The sequence below is a fragment of the Poecilia reticulata genome, chromosome 17 (assembly GCF_904066995.2).
Source record: "Poecilia reticulata chromosome 17, P_reticulata-male-v2, whole genome shotgun sequence".
Taxonomy (NCBI): Eukaryota; Metazoa; Chordata; class Actinopteri; order Cyprinodontiformes; family Poeciliidae; genus Poecilia; species Poecilia reticulata.
Window position 1 is genome coordinate 29,141,212 of NC_088846.1, and position 15,119 is coordinate 29,156,330.

Below are 15,119 nucleotides of genomic sequence, written 5' to 3' on the forward strand. Positions count from 1 at the left end.
AGTTCCTGTTCCAAATCCCTCTTCTGCAGCAGAGGGTGGGGGTTGATCAGGAACTTCAGGTAGGTCTGCAGGCGGAACAGGTTGCTGGACAGGAGGTAATGGTGAATTAAAAAACAGTGATGAATTTCACAGGTTCGAAGGAAGAGGGATTATAAACAGGTAAGATGATCTCTTCTTCTAATGCATCTTTATCGTGAGGATCAGGCAAGTTCATAGGCAGGTGCTTTTTCTTTTTCACAGGTAAGTTTTTCACAGAACTTTGTTCAGGTAGGTATTTGCAAGGCAACAAAAGATCACGATGGAGTGTTCTGAGAGATTTATTCTGGTTCTCTGGTTTTACAGTGTAAACAGGGAGGTTCTGGCCTTCTCCAACACTACATATATGTCAGGTTCCCATTTGTCAGCCAATTTGTGCTTTCCTCTCAGTCGGACATTCTAACAAGACCCTATCTCCTACAGCAAGTTCAGAAATGCTGATATGCCGATCAAAAGAGGTCTTGTTGCGAGACATCACTTTCTGTGCGTTCTCTGCAGCCAACTGATGGCTGTCTTGCAGGTGCGTTTTCAATCTTTGACATACTGTGGGTGAGAGTGGAGATGTCCTCTTCCAGCGGCAACCCAAAAGCCACATCTATGGGAAGACGAGGTCGGCGACCAAACATTAGTTCGTATGGAGAAAACCCAGTGACATCATTCTTAGTGCAATTGTATGCGTGAACAAGGGGTTTTACAAAATCTTCCATCGAGATTTATTCTGCTCACTTAATGTCCTAGCATGTTAAGCAATGTGCGATTGAATCTTTCCACAGGGTTACCTCTGGGGATAAGATTGTCCTTCCCTTATGGATACCAGCAATATCACACAGTTCTTTGATGGTACGGGACTCAAAATCCGGTCCTTGGTCACTGTGTAGTCTCTCTGGAATGCCATAATGGACAAAGAAATTTTCCCACAAACATTTAGCCACAGTTCGAGCTTTCTGATTGGTGTTGGAACAGCGACAGCATATTTTGTGAAGTGATCTGTAATCACAAGAATATCTTTCACTCTGCGGTCTGGCTCCAGAGACAGGAAGTCCATGCACACTAGCTCTAGAGGTTTGAAGTCTGATGTTGACGAGAGGTGCAGCCCGTTCTGGTAATGTTTTCCTTTTACACATCGTTCACAGGTCTTGATTTATTGTAAACATCAGTGGACATTCGTGGCCAAAAAAACCGGGAACGAATCAGGTCCAATGTCCTCTCGATCCCAAGGTGGCCCATATGATCATGAAGCTGAACCATCACCATATGCCGACACTCCTCTGGTAACACTAGCTGATAGGCAACACTGCTTCCCACTTGCCGTCTCCTGAGAAGAAGGTTGTTACGGAGCTCCAGTTTATTTACTTCTCTCAACAGGAGTGGCAGGTCTGGAAGTTCATCCCTCAGCGATGGCGGTGGAGATCCCTCTCTCAAGCTGAGCAATCACATGTTGGATGATGGATCAGCTCGCTGTTTGGCAGCAAGATCAGCAGTGGAGAACCTGGGCAGAACAGAGGTGGCAAATTGGGTGTCATCTGTGTAACTATCAGGTAGGCTTTCCACATGGGCAGACAAAGAGAGAACAAGGGCATGGTCATGGTCATTGCTTGAGCTGAAGACCAGTTGGCGGTCACAGATGGCGTCAACAATGTGTTGGTCAATCGTGGTACAACCTGGTTCCTCCAGATGATGTTGAATGAACTTTAACACTCTCTCCCTTTCTTTGAAGGACTTAAGATCATCAGGCATTGCAGGATGTGGTCGTCGGGACAGGCCATCAGCATCCGCATTCAGTTTTCCTGCTCTGTAAACAATCTTAAAGGTAAATGTGGACAGAGCAGAGAGCCATCTATAACTTGTAGCATCAAGCTTAGCCGATGTCAAAAGGTAGGTCAGCGGATTGCTGTCTGTGACCACAGTGAATTGTGTGCCATAGAGGTAGTCATTAAACTTCTCAGTAACTGCCCATTTAAGTGCCAGAAATTCTAATTTATGTGCTGGGTAGTTTAATTCACTTCTGGACAACCCTCTACTTGCATAAGCTACAACTCGATTTTTGCCATCATGCTCTTGATATAGCACTGCTCCGAGGCCTGAAGAACTGGCATCAGTATGGAGAGTGTATGGCTTGCGAGGATCTGCAAATACAAGTACAGGAGAAGTAGTAAGTTTTTCAATAATGGTGTTAAATGCATGCTGACAGGATTCAGTCCAACGTTCAGCAAAAAGCTCTTTTGGGTTGAAATAGTTCTGGGGTTTCAACATAGGTTTCAGTTTCTTTTGGCTAGGTGGATAGCCGGCAGTAAGGTCATGTAACGGCTTGACGATTGTAGAATAGTCCTTCACAAATCGCCGATAATATCCTGCAAATCCCAGGAACGATCTCAGTTCCTTCAGGTTCTTTGGCACTGGCCAAGATGCGAGGGTAGAAATTTTATCGGGATCTGTCTCCACACCGTCTTTGGACACAACATGGCCAAGATACTTCACTGAAGTTTGGAAGAACACACATTTTTCAATGGACAGTTTTAGTCCAAAGTCCTTTAATTTGTTTAGGACTTTCATCAACCTTTCTTCGTGTTCTTCAAGAGTTGGTGCGAAGATGATCAAATCGTCAATAAAAACTAGAACTTCTTTTAGATGGAGCTCACCCATACACTTTTCCATGAGTCGTTGAAAAGTGCTTGGAGCATTGGTCACGCCTGAGGCATGCGATTAAATTCCCAGAAGCCTAAAGGACACACAAAGGCTGTTTTGTTCTTGTCGGCTTCCTCCATTTCTATCTGGTAATACCCAGATTTAGGTCCAGCACAGAGAACCATTTAGAGCCTGCCAGTGCAGTAAACGCATCTTCTAGCTTTGGAAGGGCATAAGCGTCTTTAATGGTTTGTATGTTAAGTTTCCGATAATCAATACAGAGGCGTACAGAGCCATTTTCTTGCGCACTACCACAATGGGTGAAGCAAATGGAGATTCTGATTCTCGGATTATTCCAGAATCAGCAGTTCTTGAAGATGTTTTCTCACAGCATCAACATCCTGTGGATGTATAGGGCGTGGTCTTTGTTTGAATGGTGTAGGGTCAGACAATTTAATTTGATGTTCACCTTGTCTGTTCGACCAAAATCAAGGTCATGTTTGGCAAAGACCTCTGGTATGCTGTTGAGCTTTGAAATGATCCGACTTTTCCATTGTGGCGTTAAAGGCGATTCTCCAAAATTGTATTGAAGCTGAGGTGTTAATGGCTCTGCAGGCTTGTCATGGACTTTGACACTATGCTTTTTGGAGATAATAGACTCTAATGCGGCAATCTCTGCAATGGCTGCTCTCGCAGGGATATAACTGGATGGTCTGACTCATTAGTTACTACAACTGGCAGGTGACAAGGCCGATGTTGAGGTATGTTAATGAGACAGGTTTTAACCATAAGTCCCCAGGCAGACAGGAAGAAGCTGGGTGTTCAACAACAACCGCCTTCTCTTCCCTCAATAACCGTGTGGTCAAACATCCCTCAAGGACAACAGTTTGACCAGATAATATGGTTTGTGGCTGATCAGGCTGCAGAGTTAAAACAACTGGATGTTCAGGTGAGCTTTGAACATACCTGTTCTGCAGGATTTTCAGGATAGCTTGGTACCCAAATGCTGTGGGTTTAAAAGTAGTAGACTGGCTCTCAAGGTGTTTCTTGTAGGCAATGTCAGTGTATTTGTGCCTACTAGTAAAAGTGGATGTGTGGTTTTGGTGTCTGGGACTACCAAAGCTAGGGTGTCCACTTCAATTGGTGAGCCAAGAAATTCAGGTGGAAAAGTCAAATTTAATTCAATGTAACCGAGGTATGGTACATTTTGGCCATTTGCACCCTCAACTTCCAACAGATTGTTCAGAGACATAATTTCATGGTCAAAGAGGTGAGTATTATAAAATGAATGTGGTACTGTAGTGACTTGCGACCCACTGTCAAGGAGGCAGCTGAAGTTGGTTCCCTTTATTTGGATTTGGCCCATGCTCTTCGTACCAATGAGACCCTTTGGCAATACAACATGCGATTCAGAGTGGGTTTTGGGACAGCTGATGGTTGCAGCTCCTGGGTGTCCCTCAGCAGGAACTGCATTTAGTTTAACTGCTGACTTGACTTTTCCTCATCCCACGCTTGTTGTTTCTGACGAAGCCGTTTCTTCTTTTGTTCCACAAGGCTTGGATTTGCTTTGTTGCTACATTGGGAAGACATATGACCATCCTCACCACAGTTAAAACAGTACCCTGGCTTTGGCCTTCCAGCGGTGTGAGGTGAGGGGTAGCTGGTCCTTGGCTTAGACTTGGTCGGTTGCACTTCTGATTTTGCATTAACAGGTGTCTTTCTGGACATGAAGGAAGACATCTGCCGTTGGAGTTGCTGAATCTGCTTTTTTAGTTCTTTCAGTTCATCATTAACTGTGTCATGACCACAGGAGCAGGTACTCTGAGACTGAATGGTCACTTTTTGTTTAGATGAATGAATATGCTTTCTCATTAGGGATTCTTTAGCAATTTGTCTGTCCTCTTCTGTTCGGAGTGACAGCAAAAGTTCAGAAAATGGGGGAGGATTGTTTTTTTTTCCCTCAAGCTGCAACTTGGAGATGACAGAGTTGTCCCAGCATCCACGGCAGAACTGTTTAAGTAAATGTGCATCTTTGTCTCTTGGTAATATTCCTCCTCTTTTTATTACTGTGCTGAGGGTAAGCTGCAATCGCTGGAGATAGGAAGATGGCCGCTCTCCAGGATTCTGGAAAATGTTTAAAAACTGAGCAAAAAGCTCCTCTCCATCTTCTACTGTCTGAAAAGCTGAATCAAGGACTTGAAGAAGAGTGGAAGGAGATGCACCAGGGCTCAAACATTTAATCAAATCTGCAGCTGGTGACAACAAACTTTCAACAATACGCCGATTTACATGCAATCTAGAAAGGCTGGGATCAGCAAGTAACAGTTCAATTTGAGATCGCCATGAGTCATAGTCTGCTTCATTGCTTGGTTTAGGAATTTTTCCTGAAAATGAGCGAAGTCTAAGTGAAGATGTGGAAAAGTCACTATTCTTGACAACATGCTCCACCACAACTCTTTGAACGTCCTGTGGAATAAGGTCATTCCTCGACAGAGGAACCCTCTTGGTTGGTGGTGGAATGTAGTGGCTGGGTCCAGGTGGCGCTCCCTGCTGATCAGTGGACGAATGGATTGGAGGGGCTGAAGAGGCTTTAGGCACAGTTGGCAACTTCGGCTGACTTTGCACAGGTTGTGCGAAGGTAAGGATGCCTTCTTTTTTCTCTTCCTCTTCTTCATCACCACCACCATCATCCTCCTCCTCATTATCACCACCATCATCGTTGTCATCATCCTCATTATCGCCATCATCACCATCTGTTGTCTCCAAATGTGTGCTGATTTGATCCATCACACCTTTCAGGACCTCCTCAAACCGTTTTCCACTTCGTTTGGCTATGTTCTTCAGCTCATCAATGTAGTCCATGGGAGGGCTGCTGCTACTCACCGAGGCTGCATACTCTGAAGCGAGAGGAGTAACACGAAATATTGCATCTTCTGTGGTTTGGGAACGGTAATTATATGGAAAAAGGGGCTGTAATGCATCTAATGTGGAATCTTCTTTAAACTCGACAATCAGGTTTTTATAGAATGTACTTTGTGGATCACTGACATGGAAAACCTCTTTTACTGCACCATAACATTGTAAACGATCAATTATCTCTTTTTCATCCTCACTGCTCTGAGTGCCAGTAACTAACACAGAACTTTGCATGTTTAAACCCAACTGAGTAACAATATCCATTTTTTTCCTTCCCACACGTCCAAAGTAACAGCACTGCGAAATTATTCAATTATTCACCCACTACTAGACTCCTGGCTAGCTCGCCACTTGTAACGCTATTGGGTAATGCGCAGGTCTGACTGCAAGATTTAGTGTTAACCACTTGGAGAATCAGAAATAGGTACGGCATGGAGTCAGGGTTGGGTGGATAATTGATGCAACTGAGGCAAAGAGCTTTGTTTATACTGCTTATTTATTGCAGTGGCAATAATAATGATAATAATGATGACAAAAAAATAAAATAAAAATAACAAAAGACTAAACAAAAATAAATTGTTCAAAAGAAGCAATGAGGGGGAAAAAGAAACCAACAAAGAAATAATAACAATCAGTAACACTTCAGAACCAAATGCAATTCAAAAAGGAGTCCAAAAGCAACGGGAGAAGAGTTCTTTTCCTTTTGATACTCCCTTAGAGTTTAGTTTGTTTCCTGTGAGAAAAGTGTCTTGATTTTCCTGCGTGAAAAGTGTCTTTTGATTTCCTACCACTAGGTGGTGTGTGGGTAGCTCGCCATCCTCCGTCATCAAGCAATTAGATGAAGGGGGGAAAAAAACCTGACCTAAAAGGGCCAGAAAACATACATTAAGTTCATATATAAATGTTATATTTATATAAGCTAAATGGGGAAACAAGAATTAAATACATACTGCTATGTATTGACAACAACTTCATAAAATTGGGAAAGGAAAAATAAAGGAAAAGTCCTTTTAAAAGTGCACTTCATAATTCAAGTTCAACATTTCTCAAATAAAGTAATTATCAGTCGCTACAAACAACAACTAATAAATCAAATCAATCAACTTAAGAATGTGATTGATCAGAGTAGCTACAAACAAAATCACTAGGTACCAGACTTCATTGATGCACCAGTATGTAATACAACAACAAACAAAGAAATCATGAAAATCATCAAATCCAAAGTTGAAGGAGAAGCCTTTAAATATCAAAGGTGTGACCTTTAACTCGGCTTTAACAGTGTGATATTTTATTAAGCAAGTAGTTAGTAAATGGACTGAACTAATGTGGGCATCTGATTGTCGAGTTGGTAGCTAATGCTACTGGCGGCGCATAGCGGGAATAACGCTCCATCATACATATGAATGAATATTTACTCACCGTCGAGGAACGGATTGTCTAAGGAGGTGGATGCAATGTTAACTGGTTCTCATCAAAGGTATATCAGGCATCAACAAGCCCAACCTGGTGAGTATTGCAGCGGATATATTAGCGGCGCTAGCATTGCAAATATAACGTCAAGTTCAAATGGTATTTGATAACTCACCACAGATCCTTGAGTTTTAGATGTGTAATCGTTCAGCAATGAGTCGATTTGGAGAGTTCAGATTGTTTAATTAACAACCGACGCCACAACCGACAGTGAGCAGCAGCACAGTGGATACCCGGAAACACACATGAGAGTCCCAGAGGTTAAAGGGATTACTTAAAGGGAAGGTGGTTGGGGCGTGGCGGTCACGTGGGTTACATGTTCCCCCCCTGATCCCATGCACGTCCCCGTACATGGACCAGGTTGAGTCTGGATGGCTGGCTGGATAATACCAGGAACAGTCAGGTGCTCATCCTCCTCAGTCCCTTCAAGTGCATGTGTAAATGCAGTGGTCAGTCCATGAAACAATAATTGGATACTCTTCAACAGCGGGTGACCGAGTTGGGAGTACTGCAAGCGTTCCGGTGGTCTTCTTGCTCGGGTTGACCTCCGCAAAAATGGTACTGATTCGGGACTCGATGATTCCGTTATGGAACTTGATGATTCTGGTTCAGGGCTTGATGGTTCTGTTTGAACAATTAAGTCCACTTCTGGTTCCATATTATTGGTGGAGGGCTCTGGAGTAACAGGCTCAGGAACAGGATCTCCCTCAGCAGCAGGATCTCCAGTAGCATCTCCTAAGGAATCATAAATGTTTGAACTGATGTTTACCGCCTCTCTGTCCACAGCTTGAAGTTTCCTTGGTTCCTCTGCAACAACTGTGAGTTCCTGTTCCAAATCCTCTTCTGCAGCAGAGGGTGGGGGTTGATCAGGAACTTCAGGTAGGTCTGCAGGCGGAACAGGTTGCTGGACAGGAGGTAATGGTGAATTAAAAACAGTGATGAATTTCACAGGTTCGAAGGAAGAGGGATTATAAACAGGTAAGATGATCTCTTCTTCTAATGCATCTTTATCGTGAGGATCAGGCAAGTTCATAGGCAGGTGCTTTTTCTTTTTCACAGGTAAGTTTTTCACAGAACTTTGTTCAGGTAGGTATTTGCAAGGCAACAAAAGATCACGATGGAGTGTTCTGAGAGATTTATTCTGGTTCTCTGGTTTTACAGTGTAAACAGGGAGGTTGCTGGCCTTCTCCAACACTACATATATGTCAGGTTCCCATTTGTCAGCCAATTTGTGCTTTCCTCTCAGTCGGACATTTCTAACAAGAACCCTATCTCCTACAGCAAGTTCAGAAATGCTGATATGCCGATCAAAAGAGGTCTTGTTGCGAGACATCACTTTCTGTGCGTTCTCTGCAGCCAACTGATGGCTGTCTTGCAGGTGCGTTTTCAATCTTTGGACATACTGTGGGTGAGAGGTGGAGATGTCCTCTTCCAGCGGCAACCCAAAAGCCACATCTATGGGAAGACGAGGTCGGCGACCAAACATTAGTTCGTATGGAGAAAACCCAGTGACATCATTCTTAGTGCAATTGTATGCGTGAACAAGGGGTTTTACAAAATCTTTCCATCGAGATTTATTCTGCTCACTTAATGTCCCTAGCATGTTAAGCAATGTGCGATTGAATCTTTCCACAGGGTTACCTCTGGGGTGATAAGGAGTTGTCCTTCCCTTATGGATACCAGCAATATCACACAGTTCTTTGATGGTACGGGACTCAAAATCCGGTCCTTGGTCACTGTGTAGTCTCTCTGGAATGCCATAATGGACAAAGAAATTTTCCCACAAACATTTAGCCACAGTTCGAGCTTTCTGATTGGGTGTTGGAACAGCGACAGCATATTTTGTGAAGTGATCTGTAATCACAAGAATATCTTTCACTCTGCGGTCTGGCTCCAGAGACAGGAAGTCCATGCACACTAGCTCTAGAGGTCTTGAAGTCTTGATGTTGACGAGAGGTGCAGCCCGTTCTGGTAATGTTTTCCTTTTACACATCGTTCACAGGTCTTGATTTTATTGTAAACATCAGTGGACATTCGTGGCCAAAAAAACCGGGAACGAATCAGGTCCAATGTCCTCTCGATCCCAAGGTGGCCCATATGATCATGAAGCTGAACCATCACCATATGCCGACACTCCTCTGGTAACACTAGCTGATAGGCAACACTGCTTCCCACTTGCCGTCTCCTGAGAAGAAGGTTGTTACGGAGCTCCAGTTTATTTACTTCTCTCAACAGGAGTGGCAGGTCTGGAAGTTCATCCCTCAGCGATGGCGGTGGAGATTCCCCTCTCTCAAGCTGAGCAATCACATGTTGGATGATGGGATCAGCTCGCTGTTTGGCAGCAAGATCAGCAGTGGAGAACCTGGGCAGAACAGAGGTGGCAAATTGGGTGTCATCTGTGTAACTATCAGGTAGGCTTTCCACATGGGCAGACAAAGAGAGAACAAGGGCATGGTCATGGTCATTGCTTGAGCTGAAGACCAGTTGGCGGTCACAGATGGCGTCAACAATGTGTTGGTCAATCGTGGTACAACCTGGTTCCTCCAGATGATGTTGAATGAACTTTAACACTCTCTCCCTTTCTTTGAAGGACTTAAGATCATCAGGCATTGCAGGATGTGGTCGTCGGACAGGCCATCAGCATCCGCATTCAGTTTTCCTGCTCTGTAAACAATCTTAAAGGTAAATGTGGACAGAGCAGAGAGCCATCTATAACTTGTACACTGCAAAAAGTCCCCTTCCAAAAACAAGAAAAAAAAGTACAAAAATAAGGTACAATTTTCTTAAAATAAGAAAAATTATCTGCCAACAGAACAAGAAATTTATCTTGTCAAGATTTTCTAAAACAAGAAAAAATATCTAACCAAGATAAACCTACAATATCTTAAAATTAGTGTATTTTTACTTAAAACAAGCCAATTTTACTTATACGAGTAAGATATTATCTTATTTTAAGAAAAATTATCTCAAGTAAAGAAAATGTTACTCGACACTGAATTTCTTGAAATAGCGTAAATTTCTTATTTGAAGAAAAATTTCTATGTATTAAGAAAATAAATCTCATATATTCTATTTATATTAGTAAAATTGGCTTGTTTTAAGTACAAATACACTAATTTTAAGATATTGTAGGTTTATCTTGGTCAGATATTTTTCTTGTTTTAGAAAATCTTGACGAGATAAATTTTCTTGTTCTGTTGGCAGATAATTTTTCTTATTTTAAGAAAATTTACCCTATTTTTGTACTTCTTTTTCTTGTTTTTGAAAGGGGACTTTTTGCAGTGATATACCTAAATCTAATTTATTTTATTGTTGCATAGGATTAAAATATATATTTTGTCACAGCTTTACTCAAGGTTCTTATGCTAAGACAAAAATCCAAAAATTGATCCTGTGAATACTGGAACAAGAGATGTTATTGGCTTGCTGAAATGAAGACATGAGTTCAATTACTTTTAACATATTTATTACGTTTAAGTTTCACATAAGCACAATAAAACATGACTACTGGTCAGAATAAAGTCTGGATGGGCATCTGATTCTGAAACAATCCTGTAAAATGACAGAACAATATCGATCTGACACATCTGCCGCACTCATAAGATGCCCTAAGAGTCAAGCAAACCAAATTGTCCAAGCAAAAAAAATCTTGGGATTAGATGTCAACAATAGGAGCTTCCTCCGCAATGAACTTCTTCCAATAAGCCATAGCCTTTTATATGTGGAAGTCTTGCCTCAGTTACGGACGGCGTTCTCAAGACGTCTGTCAGCAGCACAGAGAGGAGTGGCCCCACACACGGATGCTGAAAAGTGTAGTAGCTATGATGTCCTCCTTTCAGAAGATCAGGGAAGGCATGGTTCCAATGGCCAGTAGAAAGTTGGTTTCATGATCACCGCAGAGCTGAAAAGTGGTCTTGTTTGAAGTTGTTGGGTCATCTGCTAATTGGAGCACAGACAGAAAAACAATCACAAAACAAACCACGTTTTAGGGACTAATCAGTGTAATGATGAATCAGTATCATAAATTTCTTACCTTGAGAATGTGAAGGACACCGTCACTTGCAATTCCCAAAGTTTCTTGTAGATGGTGCAATACGTGATTGACGATGTGTCTGGCATAGGCTTCACTATGGCAACAGTTTGGTTTACTTGAAAATAAAACAAGTCTTATTTTAGTTCATGTGCTCCATTACAATATTACATGAATTCAACATGGCAAGAAGTTATTTTAATTAAATCAAACAAGGACTACTTAAATTCACTAATTAAAAATAGTGTTTAAAATATCCTGGTAACAGTGTGGAATATCTAACCTTGTAAACTCATTGCATTTAAGTTTTTAATTACAGCACATAAAACACCCTCAGTTAGTGAAATACTAGGCGGAATTGCCCTTTAACCATTTCCCGAATGAGAAGCCACCTTAGCTGTGTTAAAAAACGGAAGCTACTAAGAACTCGTGTCGATATTATTTTTAAGCCACATCTATTGTGGTTAATGACTGTTCAAAGCTCATATTTACAAGAGCGGCTCTTTAACCGCGGATGAAAATTGGCATTTCACGAATGCTAACTAGCTTCAGTTAGCTTATCTTAGAAAGACAGACAACTTTAAACTTACCTCTGAGTACAGCAGCTATAGGTCTATACACGTAAAAAAGTCCTCCATCTTCATCCATGTCCAACCGAGATTAGAAATTGGCCAAAAGAAAATCTTATAAAGTACAGTAGATAAAAGCTTAGTTAGGCTGTTGCAACTGAATCAACCGTTAATCAGGGCAGTTAAATGATCTCTGGCGTTGCCGTTAGTGATGTGCGGATTGATACTGAAATATCGATTCTTTCGATACCAGAACTTAATTCTTTAAAATCTATTTTCAGATCCAAGGATCAATACTTTCAACACTTAGTAATTTGAGATAATGTAGATTAACAAGAGCAAGTTAGAAGTAACAAAATTATTGAGATCTTGCCTAAATGAAACGTTGTTAATGGGAACTACTTTTCTTCCGCTTGGTAAGTATGTAATGTGTAAGGACGTAATGCCCAAGCGCAGCGTGCTGCTGACGCTCACTCACTCAGAATGACATGTTGACAGATTATAAAGTGACACGGATGTATTTCAGCTGTCATTTTATAGTAGTTTTAATAATTAACATGATGTACACTGCTAAAAAAATAAAGGAACACTTAAGTGACACTTAAGTGTCCCTTTTTTTTTTGAGCAGTCTATTTAGTAGGGTTATTACTTTACTATTTTCTTTTTTTAGTTGCAACTCCATTTTCACATGTTTTGTATATTCTGCTGAGTTAAAATAGCTTATAGTAACGAGATTGTTGTCTCAATGTACTTCTGAGTTTAAATGAGTGCATCAGAGTACATTGTGTTCTTTTTATGAAGCCAGATATGGATTACATTTATTTTTATTTAATTAAGAAACAAACTAACTGTCTTGCACAAAGTATGGGATCTGTATTGCCAATACCAGCTTAAATTTTACTCGGTATTGGATCGGAAAGAAAATCTGTTGTATCGAACATTAATACTATCTCACTGCCATTTTGGGCGCTTTCCCATTGATTGTTGATGTCATAAAAGGGGTTACAAACATGATGAATAAATATTGTTCAAACTAATATTAGTAACTTATATTTCAATTCTTACTTATAAACCAAAGTTAAATATTTATCATGACATTGAGCTAATCAATATTGTTGATTCTAATCTCATTGTGTGGAATACCAGCCATTTCAATCACACATCAATAGAAATTTCATGACATGTCAATAAGAGGTCCCACATCTTGCATCAAGAGATCAGATTAAGGTCCACAGCAGATGGAAACATGCCAAGAATTATCTTGATATATAAACTGATATAGTCTCTGAATTGTTGTGTTAAATGTCAACCGTTTAAATATTAATTATATTTCCAGTACACTCTGCCAACTTATACAAGAGTATAAGTTCATGGGGTTTTTATTTTCATTGACAACAACACAAAGGATTCCATTTGGACATAGTCTGTTTTAATTATCTGAAGACATTTCATTAAGTATGTGATTTCGCTTTCTGTGCTTGAAATAAGAAATTTTTACTTATATAAAATAAGTTCTAGACTTGAAGTTTGATAGGTAAATATTGATATTCTAGATTCTAGCACATATTTACTCATAATAGTAATATTTTCTTAATATTAAGCTTTTATATCTTACTGAGATAATTAAGTACAAAACACTTAAATAAGAAAATATTCTAACATAAATCCCTCTTGGTGAGAAAATTATCTTGTTAGAAAGAAAACAAGAAAAATCTCCTTAATTTAAGATATTTAATCTTACTAAGATTTCAGTTTTTGCAGTGTAGCATCAAGCTTAGCCGATGTCAAAAGGTAGGTCAGCGGATTGCTGTCTGTGACCACAGTGAATTGTGTGCCATAGAGGTAGTCATTAAACTTCTCAGTAACTGCCCATTTAAGTGCCAGAATTCTAATTATGTGCTGGTAGTTTAATTCACTTCTGGACAACCCTCTACTTGCATAAGCTACAACTCGATTTTTGCCATCATGCTCTTGATATAGCACTGCTCCGAGGCCTGAAGAACTGGCATCAGTATGGAGAGTGTATGGCTTGCGAGGATCTGCAAATACAAGTACAGGAGAAGTAGTAAGTTTTCAATAATGGTGTTAAATGCATGCTGACAGGATTCAGTCCAACGTTCAGCAAAAAGCTCTTTTGGGTTGAAATAGTTCTGGGGTTTCAACATAGGTTTCAGTTTCTTTTGGCTAGGTGGATAGCCGGCAGTAAGGTCATGTAACGGCTTGACGATTGTAGAATAGTCCTTCACAAATCGCCGATAATATCCTGCAAATCCCAGGAACGATCTCAGTTCCTTCAGGTTCTTTGGCACTGGCCAAGATGCGAGGGTAGAAATTTTATCGGGATCTGTCTCCACACCGTCTTTGGACACAACATGGCCAAGATACTTCACTGAAGTTTGGAAGAACACACATTTTTCAATGGACAGTTTTAGTCCAAAGTCCTTTAATTTGTTTAGGACTTTCATCAACCTTTCTTCGTGTTCTTCAAGAGTTGGTGCGAAGATGATCAAATCGTCAATAAAAACTAGAACTTCTTTTAGATGGAGCTCACCCATACACTTTTCCATGAGTCGTTGAAAAGTGCTTGGAGCATTGGTCACGCCCTGAGGCATGCGATTAAATTCCCAGAAGCCTAAAGGACACACAAAGGCTGTTTTGTTCTTGTCGGCTTCCTCCATTTCTATCTGGTAATACCCAGATTTTAGGTCCAGCACAGAGAACCATTTAGAGCCTGCCAGTGCAGTAAACGCATCTTCTAGCTTTGGAAGGGCATAAGCGTCTTTAATGGTTTGTATGTTAAGTTTCCGATAATCAATACAGAGGCGTACAGAGCCATTTTTCTTGCGCACTACCACAATGGGTGAAGCAAATGGAGATTCTGATTCTCGGATTATTCCAGAATCAAGCAGTTCTTGAAGATGTTTCTCACAGCATCAACATCCTGTGGATGTATAGGGCGTGGTCTTTGTTTGAATGGTGTAGGGTCAGACAATTTAATTTGATGTTTCACCTTGTCTGTTCGACCAAAATCAAGGTCATGTTTGGCAAAGACCTCTGGTATGCTGTTGAGCTTTGAAATGATCCGACTTTTCCATTGTGGCGTTAAAGGCGATTCTCCAAAATTGTATTGAAGCTGAGGTGTTAATGGCTCTGCAGGCTTGTCATGGACTTTGACACTATGCTTTTTGGAGATAATAGACTCTAATGCGGCAATCTCTGCAATGGCTGCTCTCGCAGGGATAATAACTGGATGGTCTGACTCATTAGTTACTACAACTGGCAGGTGACAAGGCCGATGTTGAGGTATGTTAATGAGACAGGTTTTAACCATAAGTCCCCCAGGCAGACAGGAAGAAGCTGGGTGTTCAACAACAACCGCCTTCTCTTCCCTCAATAACCGTGTGGTCAAACATCCCTCAAGGACAACAGTTTGACCAGATAATATGGTTTGTGGCTGATCAGGCTGCAGAGTT

General features: G+C 41.0%; 2 long non-coding RNA genes across 2 annotated transcripts; both read right to left on the minus strand.

The window, feature by feature from the left end:
• Positions 1–5,907: 5,907 nt before the first annotated feature.
• On the minus strand, positions 5,908–7,839 carry LOC145548095 (uncharacterized). The gene is made up of 3 exons (XR_014084392.1): positions 7,163–7,839; positions 6,997–7,080; positions 5,908–6,439 (listed from the first exon to the last, which is right to left on the minus strand). It is a non-coding gene; the product is annotated as an uncharacterized LOC145548095 (long non-coding RNA).
• A 2,657-nt stretch (positions 7,840–10,496) lies between these two features.
• LOC145548131 (uncharacterized) lies at positions 10,497–11,191 on the minus strand. The gene is made up of 2 exons (XR_014084426.1): positions 11,081–11,191; positions 10,497–10,986 (listed from the first exon to the last, which is right to left on the minus strand). It is a non-coding gene; the product is annotated as an uncharacterized LOC145548131 (long non-coding RNA).
• Positions 11,192–15,119: the final 3,928 nt, after the last annotated feature.